Raw genomic sequence first — 20,901 nt, forward strand, 5'->3', positions numbered from 1 at the left:
TCTGCAATCCACTGTTTCATGTCCCACAGTGATTTTGATGTGGCCCGGCTCATCCATGAAGAGATGTTCATTAGGTCACCTGAGCTAACCAAGGGCCACTACTTTCCTTCACTGATCACCCGGTTGTGACGTATTGCTCGAGTCCCTGAAGACCCTTGGGTTGATGGGAGATTGCCACTAAAAGCCCCATTTCGGGTGAGAAAAATTGGAATTGGATGAGAGTCGGTGGTGAATGTTGATGACTCTGATGATGATTCAGCTAATGATGATGATGAGGCTGAGGTAGCTGCGGTTCCTCCTCCTCCTAGAGTTGATGTGGCAGGCCCATCACAGCCACGCCGGAGCACCCGTATGACAGCTTTGGAGCAGGATATGGCTGGGTTGCGTACCTCGGTCACTGATTTGGGTGCATGTGTTGATACGGTGGCTGAGAGGCAAGTGAAGTCGGAGAAAAAATTCTTGGGTTGGTTGAGAGCGCTGGGTCATGCGTGCAACGTGAACCCAGACACTGTCTCCGATCAGAAGTGAGCCTTCAAGGAAGTTCCTTAACCTCACTGTTCTTTAAGTTTTTAAGCCATGGGGACATATCTTCATTTTAAGTGTGGGGTGGGGGATACTTCATTGTATGTTTGTAATTGTAACAATTGACTGTTTGATTTTGTTTATTTTGTCTTGCTTTGATTTTTTTGATGTTAGAGTAATAGTTCATTAGGAAAGTTAAAATAGTAAGTGACTTGTCCCGATGACAGATCTCGTTCGGTGGGGTTCTTGAGGGACTAAGTCGGAAAAGAAAATTGGAATATGGAGACTCTTCCTGATGACGGATCCTTTAGACAATTTTCTTGAGGGAAGTTAGCCTAGAGAAAAAACCAAAAAAAGATTTTTTTTTATTTTAATTTTAGGTAGTATAGTAACCCCCCCCCCCTTGGTTTTTCTTTGGGCCATGGTTCTTTTCCAAGGGTTTAGCTTGAACCGGATATAGGTAGTTTTTATTTATTTTTGTTTTTTTTATTTTTTAGAGTAGGACTAATGGGATGCGAGCTAAATTTGAAGGAAAACCCTTAGCGTTGATAAATCTGAGCACAATAGACACTAGAGTATAACGCCTAGCTTCATTGGTTGAATCCTGTTAGAGTGCCTTAAAATTGTACGTTTGTATCTAACTTGAACACTCAAAAGAGAATGTCTTGATAAACCAATTCGGAGTGAGTCATGTGCCATGTGTGTGTGAGTTTTACTGTGTTCCATGTTTCATATTTGATGCCTAGAACTTGCAATGTGTGTTTGCAAAGCGAAATAGTAGTTCTTTCGGTTTTAGAAGTGATATAGGCATTTCTTTGTTGAGCCATAGATATAAAGTAAACTCACCTGAATGCAATACATCTTAGTTAACCCCGTTGAGCCTATAAGCCTATTTCTTTGGCAACCACATTGTGAATCTTATCCAATTATTTGAATAGCTTGCCGTTTGAACCCTCTTACCTTCCAATAAGCACTTGAATGGTAGTGGAAATATGCAAAAGCAAAAGTGTGGGGTGGTGGTTTGGTTTTTGAGTGGAACCATTGAGATAGAGAAAAGGTGTGGAATTTTGAAGCATAAAAGAAAAAGCACCACGAAAAAAAAAGTAAAAAAAAATATATGGGTTATAAATAATTATAATGGTTGATGGGTGGTGGCTTGTACAAATTGCACCTAATGGATGGGGATGTTTTAAAAAAATGAGGTGGAGTGTTTGGTTGGCACAATTATGATCTTTAAGTTTAATGTAATTGTATTAAAAATGCTTAGGGAGGTTAGTCACTATATCTAAATATATCCTACCCGTCCCTTAGCCTACATTACAACCAAGTAAAGTCCTATTGATCTTAGACTAAATGGGCTCAATTAGTAAAGTATTACACTACGGGCAAGCCTATGGTTCATCTTTGTGGCATGTGAACGCTCTTTCTAAGAGTGAGCGAATTTTGTCTATCTTAGTTCCTACTTGTTCTAATTATCATCATATGTGGAACAACTCTCTTGTATGATGTGAGGGCATGTGATTCACGAATGAAAGGTAAGTCTTGACTCTTGTAAAGAGTGGTTTGAGTAAGTGTTGATGTTGCATGGCATAAAAGGTTTGACTCTTGAGGTAAAGGTTGTTCACTACTAGGTACAAGTTTTGTAAAATGTTCATGGTGTGAGTCGTAAGGGAAAAGCTTAGGGAAGGAATTTTGATGGAGTGTGGTGGATTGCTCGAGGACTAGCAATGATTTAAGTGTGGGGTGTTGATAGTAGGCTATATAGTTGATATTTACACCTTAATATGACCATACTTTGTTGTTGTTTTATAGATAAATTGCCAACAAAATACTCTAAATAGTGTTCTTTTATTTAGCAGGGAATATTATATGAGAGGAAGCAACATGGAGTGTTTTGGAGGCGATAATGTGAAGAAAAACGCCCACTCGGGAAGTACCCAAACACAAAGAAGCATAAATGTCCTGGGCAAGAAGGCCACCGCGACCGCGGTGAACCACGGTAGATTAACAACGTAAGGAAGAAAGGTCAGCATTCACCGCGGTCGACCGTGGTTGGCCGCGACCACGGTGCACTGTTCACGCTGCTGGAAAGTTTGAGGACCAAAGTGTAAAATCGGGAAAACTTTTGTAAAACCCTTATATGCTTTAGAAACTCACCCAAAATTGTGCTAAGCTAATTTTAGACTACTTTTGGAGGCAAGAACAAGAGTGAGAAGATCAACCAAACATTAGAGTTTTTCTATCTCCTTTTAATTCTTGCAATTTTACATTATGAATAATTTAGTAGTTTTCTCTTATTTTGTTATGAGTAGCTAAATACTTATCTAGGGTTTATGGAACCAATTGTTGGTTTAAGTTTTGACTCAAGTTGTTATAATCGAGCCGGATTTATGATATGATTGTTCAACTACGTTTTGTATGGTGATTAATTGAATGGGCCCTTGATTAATCGTGTCTAATTACCTTATATTGCTTGAGAAAGAATATTAGGTTAGATATCTGTTGAACAACACCACTTTTGGGTAATTGAAGAGATTCATTACTTGAAATTAAAAGTAGGTTTAGAGATAACAAAACTTTGTTGGGATAATTTAGAGTTGCATAACTCTTGTCAGCTAGAGTAGTTCGAGAGAATGCTCTAGTAAATTATTGTAGTTGATCGAGAGATAATTACGATAACCCATAACTCTTAATCCTCATAGAGTATTACGGCGAGATTATATCGGAAGATTCAAGACCTAAGCTAGCAATTAGGGAAATCACTGCCCTAGACCTTTTTACCATTAAATTATCTTTGTTTTAGCTTACTGCTATTTTTAATTGTAGTTGAAGTAGTTAAACAAAAACCCAATCTTTATTGATCAAAAATCTTGCATCTAGAGATTGATTGAGTTGATAATAACATTGCCGAAGAGTGTAATAGATAGGTTAGTTCCCTGAGGATTCGATTCCGGACTTAAAACCGGATTATATTTGCAGCACCTGCTTTGTCCTTTAAAAGGCATAGTTGGGCGGTATCAAATAGCAACTTAAATGACACAAAAGAAGTAATAAGAAGAAGGAGGTGAGAAACAGAGATTTATATAGAAAGAGATGAGGAATTCAGAGATACAGAGCCGAGATGATAGAGATAACACTGAACAATTGTGACGACCCGATCGGTCGTTTTAAGAATTTATGCCCCGATCCCCTGCTTTCCCCATGTTTGTTTCCACTATTTTGAGTTGTCGGGAGGAATAGTTTGGAGTTTCAGAGAGTTTTGGGACACTTAGTCCCTGAATGAGAGCTTAAGTTTTGGAAATTTGACCATAGACGGAACAGTGTGAAGGCATCCTCGGAATGGAATTTCGATGGTTCCGTTAGCTCCGTTGGGTGATTTCGGGTTTAGGAGCGTATTCGGATTTTGTTTTGGAGGTCCATCGCTAATTTAGGCTTGAAATGCCGAAAGTTAAATTTTTGAAGTTTCTGATTTGATAGTGAGATTTTGATCCGAGGGTCGGAATGGAATTCTGGAAGTTGGAGTAGCTCCGTAGTGTTGAATGTGACGTTTTTGCAAAATTTCAAGTCATTCGGACGAGGTTTGATAGACTTTTTGATTGAAAGCGTATTTTGAGAGTTTTTGAAGTTTTTAGGCTTGAATCCGGCGCTAAATTGGTGTTTTGATGTTGTTTTGCACGTTCGGAAGGTTGGAACAAGTTTGAATGATGTTATGGGATATGTTGGTAGATTTGGTTGAGGTCCCGGGGGCCTCGGGTGTATTTCGGATGCTCAAACGGGCACTTTTGGTCTTTGGGAGATTGCTGGTTTTCTGGTATTTTAGCAGTAGCGATTTGTTCATTGCGATCGCGTGAGTCCATCCGCGATCGGTAGAGTAAGTTGAGACTAGATGATTTTTGTGAATCGCGATCGCAAAGGTAGGAGTGCGATCGCATAGGGTGAGCCGTGTTGGTCACTGCGTTCGCATAGAGACCTTTGCGTTCACGTAGAAGAAATTGGAGTGGCAATGGGGTGATGAAATGTCTCTATGTGATCGCATAGAGCTGGTCGCGATCGCATTGTTTTGAGGAAGTTTTCTTATGCGATCGCATAGGTATTTCTGTGATCGCATAGGGATAAATTTGGGCAGTATTTAAATAGCCCATCCGCGACCTTTCTTCATTTTTTCACCATTTTTGAACGGAATTGAAGCTTTTGAGGGAGATTTTTGAGGAAACAAAAGGGAAATCACTTGGAGGTAACATTTTTGACTTTATAACTCATTTATATGTGATTAAAGGTCTAATTGGTGATGAAAAATTAGGGAAAATCAGTGCAAAATAGGTAATTAGGGCTTGAGATTTAGAGACCTTAAAATGGGTATTTGAAGGGCCAATTGAACTCTGATTTCAGTGTTATGATATGTATAGACTCGTGAGAGTACGAGGATTCTGAAAATATAAATTTTACCCGATTCCGAGATGTGGGGCGAGGGGCATTTTGGTCATTTTACCTAATTTCGCGTATTAGCTTAGAGTTTATTTGTAGAATCAGTTACTTGAAGTGTTATTTACATTATACAATTGAATTGAATAGATTTGGATCATTTGGAGTCGAGTACTTGTGGCAAAAGCGAGGTTTCGGGTTGATTTTGAGCTGGTTTGAGGTAAGTGACTTGCCTAACCTTGTGTGGGGGACATTCCCCGTAGGATTGGTATTGTGATAGTTGAAATGCCTTGTACGTGAGGTGACGAGTGAGTACTTGTGCTAATTGTTGAAAATCATGTTTTCACTAAAGTAGCTTTAATTGTGTTTTCCTTTCCTGCCTACATTACTTGAAATTTAAGTCTGCTGTTAGCTTAGAGAAGCATGTTTAATTGACTTAACTGCTTTATTTGCTTAAACTGTCTTAATTGTATTATGTGAAGAATGCGAGGTTAGAATTACCTGTTTTACCTTGGTATGAAGTTGAGTTTAATTGAGTATTCTTTGTGTTATTGTCGTGTACTCTACTTTGGGACTACGGGACAGCATCCCGGAAGATCCTCTGTACGTATTTGATTTGAACTGAAGTGCGAAATACCGAGAGATCCCCAGCATGCATATTGAGGATACTAAAAGATCCTCGGGATACCAAGAGATCCCTATATATTGAAGATACCAAGAGATCCCTAGCATACATTGAGGATACCGAGAGATCTTCGAGATACCAAGAGATCCCTGGCGTATATTGAGGGTACTAAGAGATCCTCGGGATGCTGAGAGATCCCCGGTTATTATCTTGTGAAGAGTGGTATTCCTTGTGAATGTTGTGCCTCTATTTCAATTGTTGTTATCCGTGTTATCCTGTATTTAATTCTTATTATTATCTTTCAAATGAACTGCTTTTTCTTATGCTGTCATACCTTATATTTTATTTAATCTCAGTAGGGCCTTGACCTTCCTCGTCACTACCCGACCAAAGTTAGGCTTGGCACTTACTAAGTATCATTGTGGTGTACTCATGCCCTTTCTATACATGTTTTTCATGTGCAGATCTAGGTACCTCCACTCAGACTTATCACGTTTGAGACGAGGCGCTTGTAGAGACTCCGAGGTATATCTGCCGCGTCCGCAGACCGAAAAGTCCCTTTCTACTCTCCCTTTTAAGTATTAGCCCTTCTGTATTTTCTTTCCTTTGTTAGATATTCTGAAGTTAGATACTTTTAGACATTCAAAGGTTTGTGATCATGAGATTCCGGGCTTTGGGAAATGTATTTAGTTTTCGAGAGTTAATATTGTCTATGTCGAGCGGCATTTTTAAACACTGTTTATTTCACTATTTCGGTTTTTATTATTTCTTCCATAAATTGGTTTATTTTCCGCATTGTTAGACTTACCTAGTCGTAGAGACTAGGTGTTGTCACGATGGTTCACTGAAAACGAACCGGGGTCATGACAATAACACAATTCATAGGAATCCCCCCTTCTTTTTAGCTCCTAGTTCTTTTTAACTATTTCCTATTTACTAAATGGTCATGGATCGCAAATAAAATTGTCCAATATTTTAGTCAGCCCAATAATTCCAACTGACTCACTCTCATTCTCCTTGGTTCATAACAATACTCTTGCCATCTAAAAGAACCTTATCCTCAAGGTTCGGGTCAAAAGCAATGTTAGTTGCGCGTGCTTCTGTGATTATCTGAACTTCATCAACGTGACGTGAACTGGTGATCATAGATACATTCACAATCATTGGCACAACTTCACCACAGAACATAGGGCAACAAGATAGGTACTTATCGTGGAAAGGGTCACACTTGACGTGAGCTTCCTAGAAAATGTTCTCTAAACTAGTAGCAAGAACATTTATACCCCCAAGCAAGCAAGATAGTCTTGTTCTTTAACAGAATTCTTTGTACACAGAGGATTATAAAATTTTCCATCATCATCAAATACCAATTGGTGGACAAGAAACTATCTTGCAGCGTCATTGAAAAAATATGTAGATCATAGTTTCGCCCAATAGATAACTGTTATACATAGTCCCTGCTAGAACCAGAGTAACAAGGTGCATAACTGACATATAACTACTCCGACAAGAAGGTGCATGTATAAATTTCCTTTTCCAAAGATTTTCAGTCAATAAAGATGAGTCAGGTGACTCATTCTCACTAACAATTTCACAACGGAGTCCTTTAGAGAAATAAGCTGGACAAGAGTCAGAGTAACTCCCATTTTCCTCTGATAAATGCTCAACCATATACATAATATAGTATGAACGGCACCTGTACAAGCTTAGAAAATAGCATCCTGGCATAAATGATTTGACCCTTCATGACAGACTTACTAAGAGCAGTAGTCACAAGATCATTAACCCAAATCACTAGCTTAGATGACATATCATGATATAACATACTAAGCGCTAGTCCACTCCGAAAATGCCTAAATTGATCAATGATGTATTGCTTGGCAACACCTTCATCGGCATAACGAGTAACAATCTTGTTTATATCTAGCCACAACTTGCTAGCAATCTTAGCTTCCCTAGGCGCAATTAGTAGACATATAAGGGGACAGTATATCTTGTCCTCCTTGTGAAATTGCAGTTGCAACATCAAGGTCAGGCAATTAACACCCTAGACTATCTTCTTCTTTTTTGTAAACCTCTTCGTTAGAAAATAGAACATACTCCCCTGCATCAAAAGCAAATTCTGTGGCAAAAGCAGTATTTGCATCCTCAATTGCAAGGCTAATAACAACATCACTTGTTGAGAAGCCAAAATAATTGGCATGTAATCCATAAACATAGAGCCAAACTACAAGAGCATCATCCAAATATAATGTAGTAGCAAACCCCCTAATATCTTTGTGTAACCAAGCTATTCATACCACTACCAAGAAATCTGCTTATAAACATGGTATAATTGCAAGCGGAAAGAATACAAGGCATCTTCTCCAAGTGTTGATCAAGCTCGAGTCCATGTTGAGGGTAGACTTTACCGGAGTGTCCAACAAATGATTGATTCCAAAGGTCATCTAAAACTTTCTGAATATCAAACATGGCCATGTCACAGGGAATAAAGAATGTAGAATTAATCCCTAATGGAGGCTTCTTTTGCAATTGCAGCAACACCCTATAAAAGTTTATCTCTATTGATAATAGTTTCATTAACCCATAGTACCATTGTGAAAAGTTAAAGCTTGGTATAACTCACTTAGCTCAAGAGCCTTTCCACTCTGTAGCTGATCAATTAGGTATTCATACTCAATTTGAGTAGTAGCATCATCAAAAGAACATACAAATGAATTTGCTATAGACTTTCCCCATAGCTTGTATATTGCACAAGACTTGATAACATTACCACTGTGTGCAACTTCCATTTCAAATCTACTTGAAGCAACCTTAAATTCCTGCCTAATGTCAAACAACTTGTCCACATAACTAAAAATTGGTAAGCCAGTATCGCTTGCATCAGTTCTATGATCTGAATATATATGATAGCCCTTTCTTCGTTTTGCAGTCAATAATTGGGAATCATACTGTCCAGTAGCAACCAAATTGTATTTGTGTAAGCCAAAATTATAGTGAAGAAACAATATATTTTAAGAAGCCCCAACAAATGGAAATGCTATTCCAGTAAATCTCCCAATAGCATTTGACATGACATATCCTTGACTACCAAAAGAAATCTGATAACCTATTGAATCCTCTAGAGGAGAATCTTCACTCCCAAGCTACATTGTTTCGTGCATTTCCCTCTTCCTCATGTTTAGATGCCAATGGTGGAGTTATATTCTGATTGTAACCAATTGAAACCACTAAGGAAGTAATGGTAACAAAGTTCAAAGAAATACTAGTAGCATCGTCGAATGCTACAGCAGTCACCTCGGTTTGCAAGGTCTCACAGCTAGACTGAGCAAAGCTATCATTCTCTCAAATATTGTCATTGATCACCTTGTCAATGGTCGTGGTTGAATTTTCTTCATCAGCTACATGAACCAGAGGATTAGGAATGCTTGAGCTAGCTCTTTTACTGGAAGCGTTGTCATCCAGTGCTTGTCCAGTTTTAAAAGTGGATACCGACTCAAATTTGTTTATGTGAGATCTTCCATCAAACACTTGTACATCCTCTGATTTTGCAATGTTTAAAGCTGATTTTTTGTATCAGTAAGGATTTTAACATTTGATTTCTCAGAGTCAAACACCTTGGAACAACAACCATGTGACATTTTGTCGAGCACCTAGGCTTTGATCTCTGTGGAATATTCCTTGATTGCATCCGAATGACCTTTCGGCAACTCAGGACGTTGTTTACGGAAGCGAATCAACACTTTTGCAGTAAGATGTTCCCATTCCACCAATGGCTTATTTCGAGAAAGCCATTGCTATCGCTTCAAAACTTCTCCATAGAGATAGGACGAGACGAGAAGTAACTTGTTGTTTTCTAAAATTTCATAGAATTTAAAGTATCTTTCAACTTGAGAAATACATAATTCTGGATTCTCGCCATAGAATGTCGAAATTCCAACCGAGTAGGCTTACTCGTTTCAACATTTCCCACCAACTCATGTAACAATGAATAAATTTCAGCAATCATGACCTTAATTGAATCTTCGTTAGTTTGACATATTTGGTCCTCCATTCGGGACATATGGTTGAAAGAACCAATGAAACAAGCTCCAATTAACCAATTCACACACAAGGAAACTGACTTGTAGTATTGCAATCACTAAACAGAATTATAAGAAACAGCAACTGAAATTGTAACAAACTAAAAGTAGACAACTCTCTTTCAATAGAACTAGCCGATTATATTGAACACTAAACTGGAATTACAAAGAAAACACTAACTAAAGTAAGGAAGATTACAACACAAAGCTAAGAAAAAAGGAGATAAGAAATACTTAGACAGAATTCGGGATGGGAAGATATCAAAAATGCCTTTGCATATATTTCACGATAGCCTACTGATAGCGTTACCATGTACTATTCAACGAATACAAATTTCCCTCAACTCGGATCCTAGAGTAACCTTTATGAAGGCCTGGCGCAATTGCTTCTTCTCGGCCCAATATCAATTTGTGTGACATCTTTGTTGCTATTCATATTGGACTGGTCTAGATTATTCACAATAATACCATCCTCCTCAATAAGAACCTTGTCCTCAAGGTTCGAGTACATCAATACTAATAAGGAAAGACAATTGATATATGTTTGCTTTTCACATGGTAAAGAACATTTTGAATTATCTCTCAAAAGAAATCCCAAGACTTTCATTAGGACTTCTACAACCACCAAAGGAATTGATGCAATCGTTTTAGAGATATCAACTAAATCAAAAATAGGACTTGCATAATATGTCGTAGCAGTAATCCATCCAATCTGATGAAATAGACTTAATACCACTTCCACTACAAGAGAACGAGCATATTTCTTTTGAAATAATTCAAGAATCTTAGCCATGGAGAGTATTTGAATGACTTCTCTGTATTTTATAATTGCAGCAACTTCTATGGATATGTTGGAATTCTTTCCCCTAGGAGACATTGGTATGAAAAATAGGTGGAGAAGTTGTATTATAAATGTGTCATCCTTGTCTTCCTGGACACTCATTTGAAGGAAACATAGAAATACTTGTTTGATAGTAGAAACATTGAATAAGGAATCCAAAATGACATGAGCATTGCAATTGATCTCTTCCCTTGGTCTGCGCATAACGGGTTTGAATAAGCAGAAAACATGCTGAAATTTCTGGTCTGCCACCAATAAACTCCTCCGCTAGCAAAAGGAACCCAAAAACTGATTACAATAAACACATAATTCCAACTAGCAGCTTCTGGGGTGTCAACAATAGCCACACCAGGTGCACTTAGCAATTTGCAGCGAAATAGTAACTCAAAATCATAGGTACAGCCAGCATCACTACTCTGTAAAGAAAGCAAAAGATTGGCAGCAGTTCCTTTCCTACATATAGGACCATAAATGGTAGGTAGTTGAATAATGGGTCCTGGATCATAGGGGTAAAGGTTAAAGCATTGACTCGCAACCTGCCTAAATAGCCATGCGTCCTTACACATTGCAAGAATAAGAGCAGAACATGATGCTGACTTCCCATCACTATAAACCCAATCATCCTAAATTGTAATTGTTGGATCATAAGCACAAAGAATACTACTGCTTACAAACATATTTAGGTTGATAGCAAAGTCTATAGGGATATCATGTATACCAGGATCAAATTAAAGATTTGAAAAGGTAATATAAACGACGAAACCTGCAGAGGAACAAGAATGAAGTTCCAGATTCACGCGCCAATTAGAATAAGTGTTCGGTGAAAGGCTTGCTAGAGTCTTCATGAGAATATTGCACCCAAAATAAGCAGGAGAACTCCATGTCGTCCATTTGTTTTGTCTTTGCGCATTCATCAAATGGCTCCCCACTTTCTGCTCCGAAAGTTCGGACTCAATCTTTGCTGACACAATAAATCTAGAGATTTGCATCTTGTCATCATTAGAATGAAGTTCTTTTACTGGAAGGCCATGCTCATACTCAATAGAAGATTTATCAAGAAGTCGATTTTCAATATTCTCAGGTGCCTGGAAATATTCATCAAGATACATGGCATCAAAGGACTCAACACCCAATTTAACTCCACCTAACAGCTGCAAATCATACAACTCTACAAATAAAGCACTCCATCTTTTTCGAATTACTTCAAATAGTCTATGTGCATATGACTCAGAACTTAAAGGAATATGCAGAAGAGATACACACCATAAAGCAATGATATATTTCTGCCCTGTGTCAAACCACTTGTCCACATAACTAGAACTGATAGTCCAATATCCCTTGCATCCATAGCCCAATTATCAGAGTGTGGTACCAATGAAAGTACTTGACTGGAAAACCCTAAGGTGTCTGCCATCGGGCAATTATTTTTAATAATTAACGCGATCCTATTTTTAACATTATACTCACGTGCAGTAAAAGAAATCAGAAATGAAGTCGTATTGACAATTTGACAAGGCAACCTGTATGCATCTTCGTGGAAATTTTCATCAGGCACCATGTCATCCTCTGAGCCCCCATCATCCAAATCAGATTTATCAGTGCATACCTTGGAGCAACAGTTATGCGAATTTTCTCGAATGCCTTTACGACAGTCTTTACTGAATCTTTAAAGTCCATGTCAATTTCTCTATCGATTATTTCAACGAACACCTTGCAGGCATAGTTGCTTGAATATTCCGCCTTGCTAATTTTAATTTTTAGTGGTGTATACACATCACAATTGCCACCAATTGAAACCATTGAAGAAACAAAATCAGCGGGATTCGACAACTTACCGATTGGAGATTCTAACATCTGAAGAGGGACCTCGGAATTGTCTTTAGGGCGTGAGTTGCCATCTTCCAAATCGGATTTTTCAATTCGGTGGTCTTCTCTGGTTTTGCATTGTTTAAATCAAATTCCATAATAGCTGAAAGAACTTCTGCTAAGGCTATAGGTGCAATGTTAATGGAGTCAAAACAGGCTAGACTCTCCACCGAACTTGAGAAGCTCCGCTGCCGAAATCGCATTAGCAATTTTTCCTTGAAATGATTCCAATCATAGAATTGTTTGTTGCAATGTAACCACTCAAACCAAATGAGGGCGTCGCCTTCAAGGTAGAAGTATGGGAGAGGTAATCAATATTCTTTCGAGAATCCAAGGAAGGTGAAGTACCACTCGGCCCGAGAAACCCAACCCTCTGGGTTGTCGTCCCTGAATTTATCTAATACCATCGCTGTCATTGGAGTTGGAATCGATGAAAGCACCAATGTAAAAAACTAAAAGTAGACAACTCTCTTTTAGTACAATTGGTCGATTATATTGAACACTAAACTGGAATTACAAAGCAAACACTAACTAGAGTAAGGAAGACTGCAATACAAAGCTAACAAGAAAGGAGATGAGAAATACTGAGACAGAATTCGGGATGGCAAGATACCAGAAATGCCCTTGCACATAATTCACGATAGCCTGCTGATAGTGTTACCATGTACTATTTAAGGAATACAAATTTCCCTCAACTCGGATCCCAAAGTAACCTTTATGAAGGCCTGGCCTAATTGCCTCTTCTCGGCTCAATATCAATTTGTGTGACATCTTTGTTGCTATTCATATTGGGCTGTGCTAGATTATTCATAACAGAAATCACATAAAAGAACTAATAAGAAAAAGGAAGTGAGCAACAGAGATTGATACAGAAATAGATGAGGAAATCAGAGATATAGAGCCGAGATGAGAGAGATAACACGAAACAACACAATTTGTAATTTCGTATGAATCCCCCTTCTTTCTAGCCCCTAGTCCTTTTTAACTATTTCCTAAATGGCCTGGATACCAAATAAAACTCTCCAACATTTTACTCAGCCCTATAATTCCAATTGACTTAGTCTTATTCTCCTCTTCTAATCCATAGGCCTTTATGGAGTCAGCTTGGTTCACAGCGGTTTTATTGACCAATTTAAAATTTTAAACTTTGTCTCACTATCTTCTTACTACATTTATTGATAGAATCTACTTGCTTTTATTGATAAATTTCGGTATAAATTAACAAAATATTCATTTGATGTACTAAGACCTATAATCAAATTATAAAATATACTACTAGGTTGTAATTCATTTTCAATATCATTTTCTCATTTTTTCTCTACTAGAAATTGGGGTTGCTGCATCATAATATTTGCTAAGGTTGTGACCAAAGTAAAGAAATAGCTTCTTTTTCATTCCCTCATTTCTTGTATCTCTTCTGTGAAGAGAGATTTTGTTTGTGATATTTGCGCCTAGAATCCCCTTCCTTCTCCAAGTGAGAAACTTATAGCATTACATTATCGTTCTAAAATCGCAGATCTTGAAACCCTTTACAAGATTACGTTAAACATGACTACCAAGCTTTCTCAAATCAACATTTAATATGGTTTCTTCTCTTCATGAAAATGTAATAGACCCAACACTAGAGAGACTATATGAGACATGTCAGTAATATTCAATTGATGACTTATGTGTATGTGACACCAGCTTTTCATACCATTCAGTGGTTGTAGACGAGAAGCTAAGACATGCTAGTTTGGCGCTAACAATATTGTAGTGCTATTAATGTTCTGTCATTCGTTTCTTGTTCATGAATCTATAATTTTTTTTTTACAATTTTTTTTAAATTATAATATAAACTAGTAGGTTCTTGATTATGCTTACGTTAATTTCTCATTATTTGTGTAACATCTCAACTCCTCATTATGAGTGTTAACACCCCCGTTCCTTGATTTGAGACTTTATATAGGTTCATATGATGTATTTGGCTTGTTTGAATGGTTGGGACTTGAGGTACTCGGGGGTGTTTTAAGACATCAAGAACCAACATTGTAGTTGTTGAACTTGAAGGTGCCAATACAATACATTGCTATCGCGAGGCATTGGTTTGCGATCACAGAAGGTAATCCTTCTAAGCTTCCAAATCTCATGCGTATGGGATCGTAGACATATAGCTTTGGGGTGGGATCTAGGTCAGGTTTGTTCTTTGTAGTCACATGATTGAGTGGTCGCGGTCGCGAAGGGTCTCGCTCGATTGCAAACCTCGAGGGCTCTGGTTGAGATCTCGATAAAGGATTCTGCCCAGGTATAATGGCTGACTTTTAGGATTTATTTGTTAATTCCACTATTTTTTAGGCCTTGAGAGTTTGAGTTGAGGAAATTTTATAGGAAATATTTATTTATTGTGACGACCCGTCCGGTCGTTTTGTGTATTTGAGCTCCGTTCACCTACTTGATGTTTCTCGTATGTTTGGTTGTTCATTTGTGACTTGAAGGGATAATTGGTTTGGTTTTCATGAAAGTTGAGAGGGATTTGAGACACTTAGTCTCATTTTGGAAGCTTAAATTGTACGAGTTGACCACGGTTAGACCTTTATAAAATGACCTCAGATGGTGATTTGATGGTTATAATATGTTCGTATGATGATTTTGGGCTTGGACGTATGTTCATACTTAAATTTGGAGGTTCTCGTGATGTTTTGGCGCTATTTATCGAAAGTTGGAATATGAAGGGTTGGAGAGTTCCTAAGTTTGATCGGAATTGGCTTTAATGATATCGGATTTAATTTTTTTTTTAAACTTGGAGTAGTTTCGTTTTGTCATTTGGGATTTGAATGTAATCCGGTGTCACGATCCGAAAATCCCACCTTCGGGACCGTGATGGCGCCTAATATTTCACTTGCTAGGAAAGTCAATGTTAGAGAATTTTCAAATCGACCTCAGTACACTTTTAATAACATAATTAATTAGTTAAACAGAAGATATAACAAAGTTTGCGGAATATTATAAAAACTTCTATATTTACTACCACCCGGATATAGAGTCATAATTTACGAACTTCTAGGATTTACTACAAATAAAAGTTTGAAAGGAATACGACTATTTGAGTGAAAGAAACAATAATAACAGAAAAGATAGACGGGGACTTCGAGGTCTACGGACGCTGACAAATCTATCTTAAGTCTCCGATGAACCAGTCTGAGCTGCTATACCTCACGATTAGCTAGGACCAATACCAAAATCTGCACAGAAGTGTAGTGTAATATCGGTCCAACCGACCCCATGTACTGATAAGAGCCTAACCTCGACGAAGTAGTGATAAGGCTATGACAAGACACCTACATAATAAACCTGTGCAATTTAACAGTATTTGTACAAAATAATGGCAAGTAAAAGATAAACAGGTAATAACGGGAGGGGGAAACATGCTTGTAATACCCTAGATTTTAGACAAAGACCCACATTGGCAAAACACAAGAGGGATGCTGGTTATATAAGATAACAAGCCTTAGACCCTAGTGACGCGTTTTAAACCCGTGAGGGCCTAGGCCCAGAGCGGACAATATCACTAGCGGGCTGGGCTGTTATAGATGGTATTAGAGCCACTCTTGTGTCAACCTTGCCGATGGTGGGTCAGAGTTCAATTGAGTTTAGGCAAATCCCGATTAGGCGGGGCAAACCTCAGTGTTGAGTTTAGGCAAATCCCATACGGTGGGGCGAGTCAGAGTTCAACTGAGTTTAGGCAAATTCCGATTAGGCGGGGCAAACCTCAGTGGTGAGTTTAGGCAAATCCCATGCGGTGGGGCAAACCTCAGCGAGGACGCTGAGTCCATAAGAGGGGGTCTATGTAACACCCCAGACTTTAGACAGAGTCTCACATCGGCAAAACACAAGAGGGATGTTGGTTATATAAGATAACAAGCCTTAGACCCTAGTGACGTATTTTAAACCCGTGAGGGCCTAGGCCCAGAGCGGATAATATCACTAGCGGGCTGAGCTGTTATAGATTTGGAGGCCCATAGCTGAATTAGTCTTAAAATAGCGAAAGTTAAATTTTTGAGAAGTTTGACTAGAAGTGGACTTTTTGATATCAGGGTCAGATTCTGATTTCGGAAGTTGGAGTAGGTCTGTAATGTTAAATATGACTTGTGTGCAAAATTTAAGGTCAATCGGGCATGATTTGATAGGTTTCGGCATCGGTTGTAGAAGTTTGAAGTTTCAAAGTTCATTAAGTTTGAATTGGAGGGTGATGTGTATTTTTAGCGTTGTTTGATGTGATTTTAGGGCTCGACTAAGTTCGTATGGTGTTATAAGACTTGTTGGTATATTTTGTTGAGGTCTCGAGGGCCTCGAGTGGATTCCGGATGGTTAACGGACTAGTTTTCAACTTGTTAGTGTTGCAGAAAAATCTGCTATCTAGTTGATGGTTTCCTTCTTTGCGTTTGCAAGGGGAGTTCTGCGTACGCGAAGAGAAGCTGGAGGTAGGAGAGATTTTGTGTTTCGTGTTCGCGAAGTGGGGGCCATATTTGCGAAGGTATGTTTACATCACAAACGCGTGAAGGGTATCGCGTTCGCGTATAGGAAGTAGAGCAACTGGGACCCCAAGGCATTGTTCTACGCGTTCGCGTAGTAGGCTTCGCGTCCGTGAAGGAGCAGACAGTGGAAGCTCCACATTCGCGAAAGGTCGCTCGTGTTCGCTAAGGAGAAACTTTGGTCCGTAAATTATTTGTTCAACGCGAACGCGAGAGTGAGGTCGCATTCGCGAAGAAGGATTTACATGAGCAGACTATAACATTTCAAAATCGAGAATTTAGCCATTTTTATCAATACTTGAGATAGAGAGCTCGGATTTGGATGAAATTTTGATGTATTTTCAGAGGCATCGATTGGGTAATGATTCTTCACTTGTTTTTTGTTATATTCCACTAATCTATCGTTAATTTCATCATTTAATTTCAGATTTGGGTTGAGAAAAATTTGGAAAAGTGGGAAAAGTTCTTCAACCAAATTTTTGAGTTTTGATTGAGATTTTGCTATCGGATTTGAATAATTTTGGTACGAATGTACTCGTGGTCGAATGAGTGTTCGTATTTTGTGACTTTTACTCAATTCTGAAATGTGGGCCCAGGTCAACTTTTTGGGGCGAATTTATAATTTCTTGCTAAAGTCTTGATTTCATTAATTAGATTAGTTTCTTATAGTTATATTTATGATATGCAATTGCTTTTGGCTAGATTTGGGCCATTCAGAGTCGGAAAATCGAGGAAAAGGCATTCTTGCTGATTGATTGAGCATATTTCGAGGTAAGTGACTTGTCTAACCTTGTGTGAGAAAAATCCCCTTAGGATTGGTACTATTGTGATACTTCTGTGATATGTGAGTGTCGTGTATGTGAGGTAACGAGTGCGTACACGGGCTAATTATTGAAAAATCCAATTTTACTGAGTAGTAGCCTGTTTCATCTTAATTGTGTTATATTAGCATGTGTGGTTATCCTGTTTATCCTAATATCGCATGTCTACGTGTCTTAAATGCTTATTTAAACTCTATGCAGCATGCTTAGTTAATTTTCTATTATTCCTTGATCTGTATTAGTCTTAACTATAGAGCTCTTGTTGTTAATTGTTGTATTCATCGATTTCGAGCTGTGTGTTTACTTTTGGGACTACGAGGTGGTACTTCGAGAGATTCCCCTGCACATTTACTTTTGGGACTACGAAGCGGTACCTCGAGAGATGCCCCTTCACATTTACTTTTGGGACTACAAGGCAGTACCTCGGGAGATCTCCTTGTACATTTACTTTTGAGACTATGAGGCGGTACCTCGGGAGATTTCCTTGCATATTTACTTTTAGGACTACGAGACGATATCCGGGAGATCCCCCTACTGTTTATTTCTACATACTGTGCTGCTATTTTTCTGTGGTTTTCTCCTTGTTAAATTCCCAATCTCTTATTACATTGATATATTCTTCTGCCTTATTTATTATATACCAGTAGGGCCTAACCTGACCTCGTCACTACTCGATTGAGGTTAGGCTTGGCACTTACTGGGTACCATTGTAGCGTACTCATGCTACTCTTCTGCATATGTTTTGTGTGCAAATCTAGGTACCTCTTATCAGCCTCGATATTAGTGAGCAGTGAGACTGTAGAGACTTTAAGGTATATCTGTCGCGTCTGCAGGCCTCGGAGTCCCCTTCTATTCCCTCCTATGTCATTTATCTTTCCATACTTTTTTATACTCTGGTGTATAGAGATATTTAGTTTTTCTTCAACAGTTTGTGCCTCATGATTACCGAATTTTGGGAATACTGTGTATACTCGAGTGTTGGGTTACTTGTATATGTCGAGCGCCATTTTATCATATTATAGTTATCGGCTGTAGTCTAGTTGTTAAATTCTGTTTTCTTTTCTATTATTCCGCAATTTGTTAGGCTTACCTAGTCGTAGAGACTAGGTGCCATCACGACGTCTTACGGAGGAAGATTTGGGTTGTGACAACTAATGTGATGGTTATGTATAGCAAATGATCCACATTGAACATCTTTAGTTGTCATTAAACACTAAACCTAAAGAGAATAACAAGTGTCAGTGAATTAAGGGCTAAGGAGAGAATTCCACTCAAGGTCTATACCCTCTTTGAATTCCCAACACTTAAAAGTTCCAAGGGTCTCAAGGCCCAGGGAGATGCTTGTGTCAGGGAGAGTAGCCCAACCAAGAGTTAAATTCTACTCCCAAATACCCTCAACCACTAACGACTCATTCTTCCCTATAGGTTTGAGTGTCAATGAGGCTCTTTCAATGTAAACCAATTACCATAACATGCCCTACCACATAAAAATACCCTTTTCTTGATAGAATAATATAAGTAACACTGAAACAGTTTTATTTTTTCATGACTAGGTTTCCAGTACTAAGTGAATGAAATACACATTGAACAAGTCTAAAAGTCAAGTTTTCAAACACATATAGAGGCAAGAACAATCATACTGTTATTGCTAAAGAATCAAACAAACTAGGATCATATATATTCAAGAACAGATAAAGATAACATAGTTCAGAGCAGCTACAACTTAGGGTTATAGATGCTTTTGCCCTAATAGACTAATCACATATTAGTTTAACTCAAGTCTTGCACACATAGGTTAACAAAACTGTTTGGGACTTTTAAAAGTATCAATAAAGGTTCAGGCAAGCAATTATAGTTAGAACTTCTATATAGTTTATTAGAGCTACCAGAATATAATTAGAAACTTTAACATGATCACAGGTTTACAGATTCAAATGGAACATCTAAGTATGCTTAACAAGATCACATACTATCAGTCTTACTTAACCTTGAAATTGCTGACAGAACCAACCCTTTATAAGAGTATTAATCTTGTTATGAAATAAGTTAACTATTATGTCCAAACAGTAGCAACAAGGAGCTTCTCTTAAACTTCATAGACTGGGTTCAATTCAGATTAAAGAGGAAAGAGAAGATTGTATGTAGTTTCAAGATAGTGCACAGAAGCATAACATCTAAGCATGATTTAGTTATATTCAGCTTGTAAAACGGTTAACATTCAACTACAGTAGACATGATTATAACCAATTTTATGAGAGATAACTTAATCACAATAGAACACATGCAAGATGGTTGTTGATGTTCACAAAGGTTTTCCTTAATGAGACTGTTTCATGCAAAGAGACTCAGAGATGTAAATAACAATTAGGCATGGGCATAAGACTTTCATAGTGATGACTCAAAGAATGCTTACAGGTTAACAAACACTTATACAAAGAAGGAGAGCATTTAAGCACTTAAACTTCACATCCTTCAATTAAGTGATGAAAAATTAAACTGCGAGCTTTCATGCTTGTTCTAGTTAGGATTATCAAACAACAACCTTAACAAAAAATGTAGAAACAGTATGACATGGATAAAGATCATAGCAGAATCATTAAAAGAAAACATAAAGCCTATACATACATGAAAAGTTATTAAGGCATATTAAGTAGCTTAATCACATAGGTTGTTTGATACAGGATAGAAAATATTAAGATCACATTGCAACTCGATCCAATACTGATGAAAGCATGATAGCTAATCACATATCAGTAACAGGTCATGGTGAACCAAAATAAACAATTATAGACTAGTAACAAACACTATAAATAAAACAATTAACTAGAAGACAGTAGTATGTTCATGGTCTTTGAATAAAACAATCAAAGAGGGAGGGTGGAGGCACACTGACCTTTTCTAGGGCAGAAAACCAAATAGGATTTTTACTTAGCCATATGAAAACCAAAGCTTCACTCTTTTTGCAGTGCATGAACTCGAAAACAAAGGAAAATAGAGATCAATCAGAAAAGATACCTAGATTCTTAGTTTGTATGAGATTTTAGGCTAGTGTTAAGTCCAGTAGGTCTGGTTGGTAATTGTTAGCTGAGAGCAATCAAGGCTCTATTTATAGTGCCATTAATGTCTTAGGATTTCAGCAAGATTCAAACATAGGTAGTGGAGAGTGACGACTACCAGATGATGCAAGAATAGGAGAGTAAAAATTAGAGAG

This window comes from Nicotiana sylvestris, chromosome 10 (genome assembly GCF_000393655.2).
Source record: "Nicotiana sylvestris chromosome 10, ASM39365v2, whole genome shotgun sequence".
Classification (NCBI taxonomy): Eukaryota; Viridiplantae; Streptophyta; class Magnoliopsida; order Solanales; family Solanaceae; genus Nicotiana; species Nicotiana sylvestris.